The sequence below is a fragment of the Equus przewalskii genome, chromosome 7, assembly GCF_037783145.1.
Source record: "Equus przewalskii isolate Varuska chromosome 7, EquPr2, whole genome shotgun sequence".
Classification (NCBI taxonomy): Eukaryota; Metazoa; Chordata; class Mammalia; order Perissodactyla; family Equidae; genus Equus; species Equus przewalskii.
Window position 1 is genome coordinate 12,557,826 of NC_091837.1, and position 13,338 is coordinate 12,571,163.

A 13,338-nucleotide genomic window follows, 5' to 3' on the forward strand; every position below is an offset into this window, starting at 1 on the left:
CCAGGTTAACCTGACAGTGCACAGAAACCCGAATGAGCCCAAAAGTCTGACAAGGGTTGACTCGTTTATTCCCTTGTGGATTCATCCAGTTAAACCTCACTGAGCAATGGTTCCAATCATTATAACACATCTCCGCGACAGACAAGGAAGTGAAGCTCCCTTCTCCATAAAGAAGCCTGTTTCCTTTTCCGTACCACAGGGTTCTTGCTAAAACCCACCTCACAGGTTGAGGCTGAAATGTTACTATTTGCAAAGCGTGGAAGTGTTTGAAGCATAGCAAGCTGTCTTAGTAAGCGTTCAATAAAACCGCACGATATATTCACGTGATGTGGGTTGCATGGGGATGTGACGGAGTATTGGAGTCCTAGCGCTGATATTGACTAGCTGAGCGGCCTCGGACAAATCACTTCACCTCTCTGAGCCTCCGTTTCCTCACCTGCACAAAGGGGATACTTACTAATGGCTCCCAGCTCACTGAGCGTCCATGAAATTGCCTGGGCAGGTGCTTGGCTGCATAATCATTCAGTGTTGACCCAATTATCACCATTTAAAGAGGGTTATGGGAGAACGGAGGAGGAACATCCACCTTGGGTTTGGTTGGTTGCGTTGATGGGTTTGCCCTGATTCACGCCGGCCCGGCTTGGGGTGGCGCATCCCTACCGCCCCGCGCCTGCGCACTGGCCGCCTGCAGCTCCTGCGAGGCCCGGTAGGTGGCGCTGTCGACACTGCGCCCGCGGGCGCCTCCGCACCCCCGGCCTCCAGCCCGCGCCCTATGTGTGTGTGCGCGTGTGTGCGTGTGTGTGTGTGCAGATCGGCCTCTGTGTCAAAGGGGGTCCTGCTGTTTTTACCACTACCACTGCTGCTGCTAGTGCTACCACTGCCAGCGCCAGCGCCACCACCACCAAACGATTTTGGGGTTCAAGTCCAGGGTCTGTAGCTTTGTAGCTCTGTGATCCAGGGCAAGTCAGTGAACCACTCTGAGCCTCAGTTTCCACACCTGTAAAATGGGACAGGAACGCCTCTACCTTGCAGGATTACATCAAATAATGTCTGTAAAATGCCTGACACAGAGAAGTGTTCAAGAAGCGGCTTTTATTAATACGTTTAACTATTACGATGCTGCAGCTTATCAGGGGTTCCTCGGGGGGCGCCCCAGCCCTGAATGCAGTTGAACCATAGCAGGCTCCCTTACTCCTTGTTCTTAAAGATACGCAGCACCCCTGTCAACACGTCAACAGCAGCCGCCCAGACCATGTCGTGCAATCTGGCTGCTATTCCTCACCCTGCCCTGATCCATCGTGTGACTCTGGGCAAGTCCCTTCTCCCCTCTGGGCCTCAGTTTCCTCATCTGTAAAATCAGAGGGTTGGACAGTTCAAAGGGCCCCCGCAGCTCTGACCCTCCGCAGTGGACACTCCTGTCACTGTACCAGCCCCTGGTTTGTATCCATAATTCCAGTGAAGTCAACGCTCTATCCACAAGCAGGGACTTCGGTCTGTCCTTGTGACATCTAAAAAAAGCACTTAACACAGGACAGGGCACCTACAGGATACTGGATAAAGGGCACCTCTGAGGGTCGTTAACCCTTAATCGGCCCTCTGTCCAGCCCAGAGAGGAGTGTCTGGAAGGCAAGTCGTTCAACGCCTGTTTGCTGAGCACCTACTCCATACGAGGCCCAGGGGGTCCTGCAGGGACAGGACGGGGAAAGCCCCACATCCGAGGGCCCCGGTCCACCAGAAGAGATTCAGATGGGGGAGGGTGGGAGGGCCTCTCTGAGGAGGTGATGTTTGAGCCGAGATCTGAACGGGGAGAAAGAGCAAGCCATGCCCAGAGGCTGGCTACAGCTAGTGCAAAGGCCCTGAGGCAGGAGAAAAAGCAGCAGTTCTAAGGATAGTGAGAGGCCAGAGCAGCGGAGCCTGGAGATCAAAGGGGAAGAGAGTGAGGGACAAACCTAGAGATACCAAGGCCAGCGTGAGCTTGGTTTTCGTTCTAACAGCAGGGGAGGACGTAAGCCCCTTTGAATAGAGGGAGACAAAGTTCACAAAGCAATTAGCTAGGATCTCTGGGTCCCTTCCCGGGACTCAGAAAAGGCTGTCTCCCCACCCCCGCCTCTGCCTCTTCCTGGCTGGGAAAATGGAGCCTTCGTCACCTATGTGTGTGTGAGGGGGGGGCCAGGCCTCTGGGTGTCAGGGGCCTCTCTCCAGAAGGTGCTCGTTCACCCACTCATGATTCCATTCACCATTCCATGGATCCCCAGGAGCCCACCCAGGGACCCCAGCTGGGAGACCCTGAATTCCTCCAACATCGCAGGTGCAAAGGCTCGGATGCCCCCCTCCCTCCCTCTGCCACAACTTCAGGTGACAGCTGATGTGGATTACGGCTGCCGCAGGTAGAGAAGCCCGAGGTGACCTGGCCGACATGCCAAACTATATGACCCAGTGGATTTTTATGGTATGAATTAGGGCTGCCCCAGGGAGAGAAGCCCAGGGCATCCTCACCTACATGCCGATCTATATGACCAGATTCGTATCTAAAGTTATATGACCGCACAATAACCTGACCCCATCTGCACTGAAATCATTTAATGACTTTTTACATCATCTTTTCTTTTTCCAGTAAAAATAAGTCACGTACTCGTGCCTTATAAATTTAGCCCTAACCCTCAACTCAGGGCAGCAGCAGGAGCTCTGACTGCCCATGGGTCCTGTCCCCATGCAGCAGCTCTTTACTGCCCGTGGGTCCTGTCCCCATTCTATTCCGTACTATTCTCTAAATAAAAGAGCACCACTGCCAGACCTTGAGAGTCCAAGAAATCTTTCTTTCGACTCTTCGGCTCGCCGTCCCCGCATCAATGGCCACACCCGCAGGCCGCCAGGCCAGCTGCCCAGAGGAAGGGGGATCCCAGCCAGTGCCCGCAGCTGAGAGGCTGTGCCCATGGCGACGGTCAAATGAGGGGCAGGGCTTCCTCCCCACCTGGCCTCAGGTTTCTGCCCTGGGGAGGGGGAGAATTCCAGAAGAGCTCCATTGACGTGTCTGATTGGGCGGGGCCTCCAGTTTCTGGGACAATGGCCAGCTCTTTGCAGGACCGAGGTTGACAAACCAGCTGATTGTCCCCAGCCTGTTTGTATTCTATCTCCATGGCTTCTCGGTAAATGTGGGGGGATGTGATTTCACGGGGTGGCCTGTTGTCCACTGGGGCAGGAAGGAGAGAGACCATCAGACGCTCCCACCTTCCTGGCTGTGTGACCTTAGGCAGGTTCCTTCACCTCTGTAGGTGTGCTTCCTCTCCTGTAGCTGGGAGGAATCCTTAAGGGCACAGCCCTACACAGCGCCTGGCATACAGCAAGTGCTGCATAAATGCATACATGCTAGCCCTGTACTTCCTCCTTGCTCTTTCCCCAATTGTTTCTCTGTTTTTTCTTCTCATCAAGCTTTGAGCACATTCACAGCACTCATTGGCAAAAAAAGGTCCACTCTCCCACACAACCACAGCCCCCCATCTCATCCAGGTGGGTGCGAGCAGGGCTTCCCTCGTCAGAGGTGAGGGGACTGAGGCACATGGGGCTGTGTCAGGTGGCTGCTATAGGGGCTGGAGGGTGCAGTTGGAATTCACACAGCCCTGGGTTCAAATCCTGACTACTTCGCCAGCGGGTACCTCGGGCAAAGGGTTTTCACTGTGCGGAGCCTCAGTCTGTCCGTCTGTGAAAAGGGCTGGAGAAGACGCACCTCTCTGCGGCGTGGAGAGGCTGCTGTGAGCGGCCGACGCCGGGCCTGCAGGAACCCACCCCACGTGGCGGTTTCAGCCGCATCCCTAACTGAGAACGACTCCAGGCCCCCAAGTACCGGACACCAGCCCCAGCCAAGCTCTGGAGCTGGGAAGCCCCCAGCTGGGCTGAGAGGGTGCCCATGACGAGAAAGAGAGAAGAGAGTGGGGCTAGGATAGCACGGGGCGTGGGGAGGGAGAGGAAAGAAGTTTCTGCCCGGGCGTGTGGGGGACGCCCACAGTCTTCTGGACTCAGTAGTTCCCATCTGTAAAATGGAGCCAAGGAAATGGGGACAGTAATGCCAACCTCGCAAGATGACCGGGACAGAAGATGTTGAGTAGTGTGAGGGAGAGCGTTGGCAAACATGAGCGCATTCAGGAGGGGTGTTGAGTTAGTCTGGGTGGGGGGAGCATGGTGGGGACTGTTTGCTGAGCAGTGACTGTGTTCCAGGCCTGCCCAGCCCTCACCGGCACCATCGAATTGACTCCTCCCAATCATGCGAGGCCGGGGTGCTTCCCCTCCCCGTTTTATAGATGAAGAAGTGAGGCTCAGAGAAGCAGGGTCACCTGCCCGAGGTCACACAGCTTAGAAATGTGATAGAGCCACACCCTGATCTTTTGATTCCAGAGACCATGTTCTTTTTTAAAAATCTTTTTTAGCAGCTTAAATGGAATATAATTCACATACCATACAATTCACCCATTTACAGGATACTATTCAATGGTTTTTAGTTTATTCACAGATGTGCGCAACCATTACCACCAGCAATTTGAGAACATTTTCATCGCCCTAAAAAGAAACCCTACACCCTCCAAACCCCACCTCCCCAGTCCTGGGCACCTATTAACCGGCTCTCTGTCCCTATAGATTTGCCTCTCCTGGGACATTTCATAGAAATAGAATCATATGATATGTGGCTTTTGAGGTCTGCCTTTTTTCACTTTGCGTAATATTTTCAAAGGTCCACCCATTTTGCAGCAGATGTCAGTACTTCCTTGTTTTTATTGCCGAATAATATTCCACTGTATAAACATACCCCATTTTACTGATTCATTCATGACTGAGTTGTTTCTACTTTTTGGCTATTGTGAATAACGCTGCTCTGAACATTTACGCACACGCTTTTGTGTATTTGTCTGTTTTCCTCTCTCGGCTTCATCCTCAGGAGCAGACTTGCTGGGTTCTATGGGAACTCTATATTTAACATCATGAGGAGCTGCCAAATTGTTTTCCAAAGCGCCACACTGTTTTACATTCCCCCCCGTGGTGCTTGGTGACAGTTCCAGTTTCTCCACATCCTTGCTAACACTCGTGACAGTGTGTCTGTTTGAGACTGTCTTCTCACTGGCTACGCTCCACTCTAGAGTCTGCCGGGCTTGGATTCCAGTCCTACCAGCAGTGGGATCCCAGGCTGGTGGCCTCTCTCTGTCCTTTTATAGAAAATGATGTAAGAATCTCTCCTTTCCAGGCTGTCAGGGGATGAGCTGGGTTGGTGGCAGCATCAGGGCTATACCAACTGTAAAGGGAAGAGCACACGGCTTGTTTTTATAACTGGGTGCCTGGGGGGTGGGGACAGGTGCACCAAAGTCCCTCAGGTGCCAACGTATCTGCCTTACCCATCTCTCCCCAGCGCCTGGCACTGAACCCGGCATACAGTAGGCGCTTACTAAGAGCAGACCCTCGGTGCTGCCCGGGAACCTCCCTTGGTGGAAGTGGCCGTGTCCCCCTGGGGAAAAGGGCTGGGCCCACCTGTAGCCCCCACTGGACTCTCAGCCTGTGCTAAGGGCCTTGGAATCTTTTCCTTCCCTAAGAGGAAAAATTCTTTCCGTCTGTCAAGAGTCTCTTGTCCTTCCAGCGCAGAGGCTGGAGAGGTTCACCAGCAAGAAAAACAATAAAATAATGGCAGCCACATCCCAGCAGTGGCCCTTGTTCATATTTAGTAAAACCAGCGAGTGTTTGCTGGGTGCCCTGGGCTCCGTGCCCAACCTTCTCGTCCTACTCACCCCTTCCAGGCAAGGCAGCCCTTCAGGCTTTCAATCAACCAGTATTTTTCCCCATTTGTTTTTTTATTGGGGTAAAATACACATAAGCAGCTCTGCCCTCTTAAACCGATTTTAAGTGGACAGTTCAGTGGCATTCACACTGTTGTGCAACCATCCCCACCATCAGGCCCCACAACTCCTCCTCTTGAAAAAGGAAACTCTGCACCCATTAAACACTCACTCTATTCCCCCATCCTTCCAGCCCCACCAAGCAGGATGTTTTGTTTTTTTTTTGAGGAAGATTAGCCCTGAGCAAACATCTGCCACCAATCCTCCTCTTTTTGCTGAGGAAGACTGGCCCTGAGCTAACATCCGTGCCCATCTTCCTCTGCTCTATATGTGGGACGCCTACCACAGCCTGGCTTGGCAAGCGGTGCCATGTCCACACCTGGGATCTGAACAGGCAAACCCCGGGCCGCCGAAGCGGAATGTGTGAACTTAACTGCTGCACCACCAGGCCGGCCCCAAGCAGGATGTTTTTAAGCACCTACTAAGTGCTGGGAGCTGGTCCTACAGCTGCAAACAAGACAGACAGACACAGTCCTGGCTTCGTGGAAACTGATACCAGTTTTTTGATTGAGGACATTGAGGTGCTAAGAGGAAGGTGCTCCTGCTCACGGCTCCCACCTGATCAGACGCAGGGCAGAGCTGGAGCCCAGGCATCTGGAGTAGAGGCCAAAATCCAGCCTCCAGGCCCCCGATGAGTCACTTCCTTGCATGGGGGTGTCCACGGCCCTGTCTGTGAAATGGGGTCAGGAGGGAGTTGGTCAGCTATCTGATGCTGAGGGCTCACGCCCCTTCTTGACTTTGGAGCAGAGCAAGCACCAGCCCCGGCCCCATCTCCTCCGGCCCCCTCCATCAGCCTCCTGCTGGCCTGGGTCCTCCTCGTCATCTTCTTGTCATCTGAGAAGGGCCTTCCCACAGCAATGGGCCCCAGACTAGGGTTGCCCGTTGCTCCTGCTTCCCGTCCTGCCTCCACCACAGCCCCAGCCCGGGAAGACCTCCAGCAGTAGGCTTTGTCAGAGAGGCCGAAGGGACGACTGTTTACATTCCTTGCCACGGCCAGATAGCCGCCTGTTTGCTGTTTGAGATTCTGGAAACACAGAGGGACGAGGTTCTCTTCCCCACCCCCTCCTGGAGGGAGCAGCTTTTGGAGAGGCCACACTCCTCTCCAGGCCTCAGCTTCCCATCTGCAAAGTGGGCACAGGGATCCCTACCTCACAGCCTGGTGGGGAGGAAGCTTCCTTGCCATCCCCCCTCTAACAGGTGCTTGGCGAGTTCATTATTAGGGTTTATTTTTTCATAAATGTTTCCCACTGGTGGTTTGAACACATCCCTTCTGTTGAGGTCCTTTCTCTCCAACAATTCTAAATTCCACTTTCTAGCTACTGAGCCAACACCTCATGGGAGCTATTTCAACCTGCAAGCTGGTAGCTGGGGTGGGAGGGACCTACCCCACTGTCTTACCAACCGGGGAGTCAGCTCAATTTAGTAAAAACAATGATAAAAATGGCTAAAAACGTTTCTTGGGCTCTGCACGGTGCTCCCAGCGTCTTCACGGTGACTGTGAGATGGGGACCTATCTACACGCCTCTCAGTAGGGACACTGAGGCACAGAGGTGAAGGGCCACTACGCTTCCAATCAGTCCCGACAGAAGTGAGCTGCCCGTCCTGCGGGGGTATTCAAGTGGCTGGAGTGGAAGATGAGACTACAGGTGGGGTCGCGTCTCAGTGCCAGGCCGTGTGCTAAGCGCTGGATAAAGAGAGAAAGAGAAGGATGGGCCCTGTCTGTAGCACCAGGGCCTCCCCTATTGGACATGGAGCGCCTGGGGGCCTGACCCCCAGCAGAGCAGTCTCGGAATTGTCTGCTGAACAAATGAATGAATGAATGAGCCAACGCGTAGAGGAACCAGCCAGAGCCACCCGTTCTCAGATGAGGACGCGGTCCCAGGCCGGGGAAATCAGGACCCCGAAATCTCAGGATTCCATCCAGAGCCCTCTCTCCGGGAATCGTGACGCCCATGGTCCAGGTGAGGAAACTGAGGCCCCCCCCCCCCCCCCCGGCCCGCGGAGGCGGCGATCGCGGGGCGGGGCGGGGCGGGGGCCGGCGGGGGCGGGGGCGGCCGGGCGGCGCGGCGGCTGGAACCTGAGCCGGGAGGAGGGGCGCGGGCGGGGGCGCGGGGCGGCTGGCGGCCGGGATTCAGGAAGCGCTGCGCTCCCGGCCGCCGGCGCCGCGCTGTCCCGGAGGTGAGTGGGGCCTGGGCCCTCGGGACGGGGACCCCGGGAGGGACGGTCCAGCCGAGGTCCCCTCGCGCCCCTGGGGACGTCTCGGAGGCTCCGAATCCCGGCCCCGGGCGCGGCAGGCGCGGGGCCCCGCTGGGTGCCCTTGGGCCGAGGACCACCTCTCTGGGCTTCAGTTTGATCGCCTGTGAAATGGGCGCCACCCTGGGCCCTGGGGGTGCGGGTCTGCGGGGGGCATCCCCGAGCCCCAAGCCCAGGAACCAGAGACGAGGCGGCCCTGCAGCCCGCGCTGGGGGCATCCCCATTTTGGGGGCTTGGAAGCGGGAGTTGGGGGGCCTGAGGTTAGCCCTCCGCCTCTAAGCAAGCAGCAGGAACTGGTGAGTCTGGAACTTCCAAAGGCCGCTAATTAGTTACTGAGTCCTAGAGAGGACTCTTCCCCTGGGGGCAGGGAAATCTTTAACCTCCTGCCCTGCCTGGGAGACTCCTGGGAGGTCCCTGAGGACAGGGAGAGACTCCCACACTCTCCACTTGCCTGGAGATACCACCCACAGACACGTGGATTGAGCCACCCACCACCCCTCTTGGCCCAGCCCCAGCCGGTTGCTCCGTCCGTCCTCCCCACTTTGTAGTTGGGGAAACTGAGGCTCAGGTTGGGGTTTTAGCCAAGTGGAATTTAAGCCCAGGGCTGTCTGGCCCCAAAGCCCTCAGGGCCTGGTGCACAGGGGGTGTCCTGGGAGCTGCCGGGGCAGGGGTGGGCCTGTCGCTGCTCCGGTCAGCCTCTAAAACAAGGGCCTCTGCTGGGGGTGGCGGTGGGGGTGGGGCTGCGATGATGGGGGTGGGGGCGCGATGGCGAGTGTGGGCTTTGTTCTCCATGCTAAGAACCACTGAGGATTTAAGCTTTGCCACTTTATTTCTGGGGCGAGGACACGGGTCACTCGGGGACTGCCCTGGAGGAAGGTTAAGAGCTGGCCTCTTTAGAGAGGTCAGGGGGAAGGGGCAGCCCCCCCCCCCCCCCCGCATCTGCCAGGTTAAAAGTGGGGTCCGTGTGGGGGCTGTGTGGGCGGAACCAGCTGTAAAATGGGACTGCCGGAGGGTGACCCCGGGTGAGGACAGACGGCCTGGCTCAGAGCTCAGTGAGTGCCAGCCCTTTATCCTGCTTGAGCTGGTAATTTTTGCCCCAAACATCTTGTTAATGGAAGGGCTGAAGAAAGGTAATTGGCCACTTCCACATTTCTCTTGTTTATTCTGTTGGGATAACCGTGGGAACCAGAACGGCTGGGGACCCCCTTTTCCTCCCCTTATTGGTATGTTAGAGTGGGGAATGGCAGCTGGTGGTCATGAGCCAGTCAGGTACCCATTTGTAAAACCAGGGCGGGTCGTTCTGAAATGGAGTCTCCCAGGCTCATGGACGGGGTGCCTGGGAGCGAAGGGTGAGAGCGAGCCAGGAAGGTGCCCGGATGCCCCGGGCGAAATCCGGAGCCGCCACCTTGCATCCGGGTGAGGGGCTGTGGACACTCCTCTGGCCTCACGTGGTGTGAGCTGGGCCTCAGCCATTTCCTCCTTTGCTAAGCAGACCGCCCTGGAAAGCCCACCTGTGCCAGCCCTGGGCTGGGCACTGACACGCACCTGGAGCCCAGCCAGCTCCAGCCCGAGGGGTGTAAACTGAGTGGTCCAAGGGAGACAGTGAGATGGGAGGAAGGGCTGACCCCTGACTGCTGCCCCCCTGATGCTGGCATTGCCCCTCATGCCAGCCGTGGCCTCCAGGCGGGCAGCACCCTCACCTGACCCTGTGGGCACCCAGAAAGGTGAGCACATGTGATAGATACTTGACAGATGTATGCTGTTGAATGAATGGGGGTCAGGAGAGAATGCTGAAGGGTGGGAGAGCAGATAGGGAAGGGATCAGGGAGGGCTTGATCAAGGTGGCGTTAGAGCCACACCTTTAAGAATAAACGCGGATGTTGGGGAAAAAGCATGCAGGTAAAGACCTGACTTTCACCTGTTGCCAGGTGGGTAAACCTGGGGCTTGTAGAGCCAAGAAATTGTTCCATTTGTCTGGAGTGTGTGACGGGAACAAGAAGGGCTAAGGATCAGACAGGCAGGGGCTAGATCAGACCAGAAGCCCTAAAAGTCCAAGCTAGGAGGGATGTGCCGGACGTGTGGTCTGGAAAGGTCCCTCTGGCTGCAGAGTGGGGGCCAGGCTCCCCAGGCCGAGGAAGTGGTCCATGCAAGAGATGTAAGGCCCTGGGTGGGGGGAATGGAGAGGGGCGGCTGGAGGAAGATGGAGGAGGGAGAGAAACACAGGAGACGTGACCTCGCTGCCTGGTGCTCCGTAAATCTCTATTGCACGACCGAGTGACTGAACACATCATTTTGAGAGGGCTGAGTCCTTCCAGCTCCTTCATTCCTACGCCCCATAGGCCCCCAACCTGCTGTTTGCCTCAGTTTCCCCCATTTGGCTGTTGGAAAGACACTCCAGGCCCCTTCCTAAATCACAGGGACCCGGGAAGCGGCTCCTTTTCTTGTCGTACTCAGGATCCACGGAGCCGAGAGGACATTTCATGCCGGCGGGCCCTCCGGAATGCCCCGCGTCAACGGTTTGGAGTGGAATTTACCTGTTAAACATTAATTCAGATCTCTTGAGATACTTGTCGTCCTGGGCCCCGCAGCTGCCGCTCTGAACACTGGGTGTGCTGTTCTGTCTGGCTTCATCCAGGCTTGGCTGCATTAGTAGTCATTATGATGGTAGCAAGCATTTATTGAGCACTTACTGTGTGCCAGGCACTGAGCCAAACACTGTTAGTACAATTGGATACAAAATGACGATTGTGCCCATTTTTGTGAGGGAGGAACTGAGGTCTGGGTAGTGAAGTCCCCTGCCCAGGGTCTCTTCGCTGGGGAGGGCAGCGCTGGGATCTGCTCTCCCTTTGTCTGATTCCCAAATCCATGCCCTTACCTTCCAAGCTGGCCTGTCCCATTCTTCTGGACCCTGAGCCACAGGGAAGCTACTCTGCAGTTCAGAGAGGAGAAGCTGAGTTGCTCAGACAGACCCGGTCTTCAATCCTAGGCCTGCTGCTCTGGTACCAGGGAAGCTCGGGCAAGTCACCTGGGCGTCTCTGAGCCTCAGTTTCCTTATCTGGCAAATGGGTGTCAAATGGCTCTCAGTTCCTGCTTTGCAGGGACCGTCCAAGGCACACAGATGGGGCTCCGAAGCACCATCTTCTTCCTCACCCCGTTCCCCGGCCTGTTCCAGGGCGTGTTTTCCTCCCGCGCATGCCTGGGCGCCCTCGGAGAGCCCCTCCGTGCCAGGCGGGTGGGCGGGCGGAAGGGGGCAAGGGCAGATCCAGACTTGCGTTTGGACCGAGGAGCTGTGTTTCAGCCGTGGAACATTCACGGGCCTCGACTGAGCGCCAGGAGCCCTCAGTGTTTCCTACTTGGGTGACTTAATGCTTAAAAACCAGCGCCAGAGCCTGCCCACTGGGTTCGGATCCCGGCTCCCCGTGAGTTCCCTCACTCCCTTGGGCCTCGGTTTCCTTGTCTATAAAATGGGATGATGATGGCGCCTGCTTCGTGGGTGGGTGTGGACTGTCTCTGGCCCAACAGGGACTGTTTAGCTTGTAACCAACGTCTGTCACCCGATGTTCACTTCGATGGTGTCACGGCCTCACCCCCACTGGAGTTGGATGGGGACCGGAAGGCTGAGTCCCATTTTACAGCTGAGGAAACTGAGGCTCAGAGAGAGAAGCGGTTTACCTGGGGCTCATGGTAGACCTGGACCTGGAAGCCAGATGCGAGTGACTCTGGTCCCCTTGGGTCCCTGAAAAGCCCAGTGGCCAGCTCAGCTTCCTTCCTGGAAAGCCACCTTGGACTCACCTCTGTTGGAGTCTGACCCACCTCGTTCAGGTCCCAGCTCTGCCACTTGCTGCTGTGTGACCTCAGGAAGTGGCTTAACTTCTCTATTCCTGGGGCTGCCACCTGGGGTTTGCTGGAAGTCAGAGCTCTGGCAGCTTGAGGGGGATTCGGGTTATTCTGGCTGCCACTCCTGCCCTAGCCTGGATGCCCCCTGCCTTAGGTGTCCTTGTGTCCTGTGAGCTGGCACCCTGGAATGAGGAAGGGAGGCCAGGACCTCCCTTTCACTGTGACTATGATTTCCTTCTTGCCTCTGCACCCCTTCCTGATCATTGTCTTCCGCTTTCCACCCTGAGCCCTGGCTGCTGCTGGCTGTGTGGCCTCAGGGAGGTCACCCCACCTCTCTGAGCAGATTTCCTCATCGGTGAGGGAGGGTCACAGAGACTGTGCCAGGGGCGTAGAGAGCCCTCCATGAATTCTAGTAGGTCTGCCCCAGATGAGGTCAGAGGGTGGGAAAGACCACAGAAGGAGGTGGGGGCCCCAGGGGCAGACAGGCGGGCCATTTACCAAATGGGAATACTCTTATTTTTCTTGGGGTGGTGAGTAATGCCCCCCCCCCGCGACCCCCCTGCCCGCCCCTGCACAAAGGGCCTCAGTCTCACAGGGGCCTGTTTTTCCCCGAGGGTGGAGTGGCCTGGGTTCCACCCGGCTGACCAGGAGAGCTGGCCACCTTCTGGGACAGCTCCTCGTGGGGGGGTGTGTGGGGGGGTGTGTTTATGGGGGGGGGCCTCTTCCAACACATGCCCTGGGTGCGCCCCACGAGCTCAGGGGAGACCCCAGCGGGCAAGGGGCCGACTGCCCTCAGGTGGGGACGTGTTGGCCTGGTTCCCTTCTGTCTCCCCTTAGCACAGAGGAGGGGCCCGGAATACGTGCAGACGGAGGGAAGGAAGGAAGGAAGGAGTGAACAGACCCATCACGGAGGCAGGGGCATCGGGAGAAACCGCCTGCTCGGACCGAGTGGCCTTGGGCGAGTGCCCTGGCCTCACTGAGCCTCTGTGTCCTCAGCCATAGGATGGACCCATGGAGGCTCTTGCCCTCACAGGGGATCTCGAGGCATTCGGTGCTCCGTTAGTTATCCGTTAAAGGGTGGGAGGGGGGCAGCTGGCTAGCTACCTGGTTAGTTGGGCTGAGTTTCAGCGTTCGCACCCTGTCTGTCCTGTGGGGAATGACTGGGCTTGTCTCTGAGTCCCTGCATCTGTGTCCATGAGTTTGCTCATTGATTCCTTGAGTCCATTCATTCAGCAAGTGTATCTTGAGCAGCTACTATGTGCCAGGCCCTGGTCCAGGCCCTGGGGACCCAGGGGTGCCTGGAACAGAGGAGGTCCCTGCCCTCCTGCAGCTTGAGTCTGAGTTCCCGTCGTTCCACACACCGTCCTTTGGGGAC

General features: G+C 56.8%; 1 protein-coding gene across 1 annotated transcript in view; it reads left to right on the forward strand.

Moving 5' to 3' along the window:
- The first annotated feature begins 7,942 nt into the window (after positions 1-7,942).
- The window catches only part of TRPV4 (transient receptor potential cation channel subfamily V member 4), a 38,281-nt gene continuing 32,885 nt past the window's right edge, over positions 7,943-13,338 (forward strand). Inside the window, exon 1 of the mRNA XM_070626999.1 lies at positions 7,943-8,051. The gene's annotated coding sequence lies outside the window, so the exon portion shown is untranslated. The remainder of the gene's footprint in view (positions 8,052-13,338) is intronic.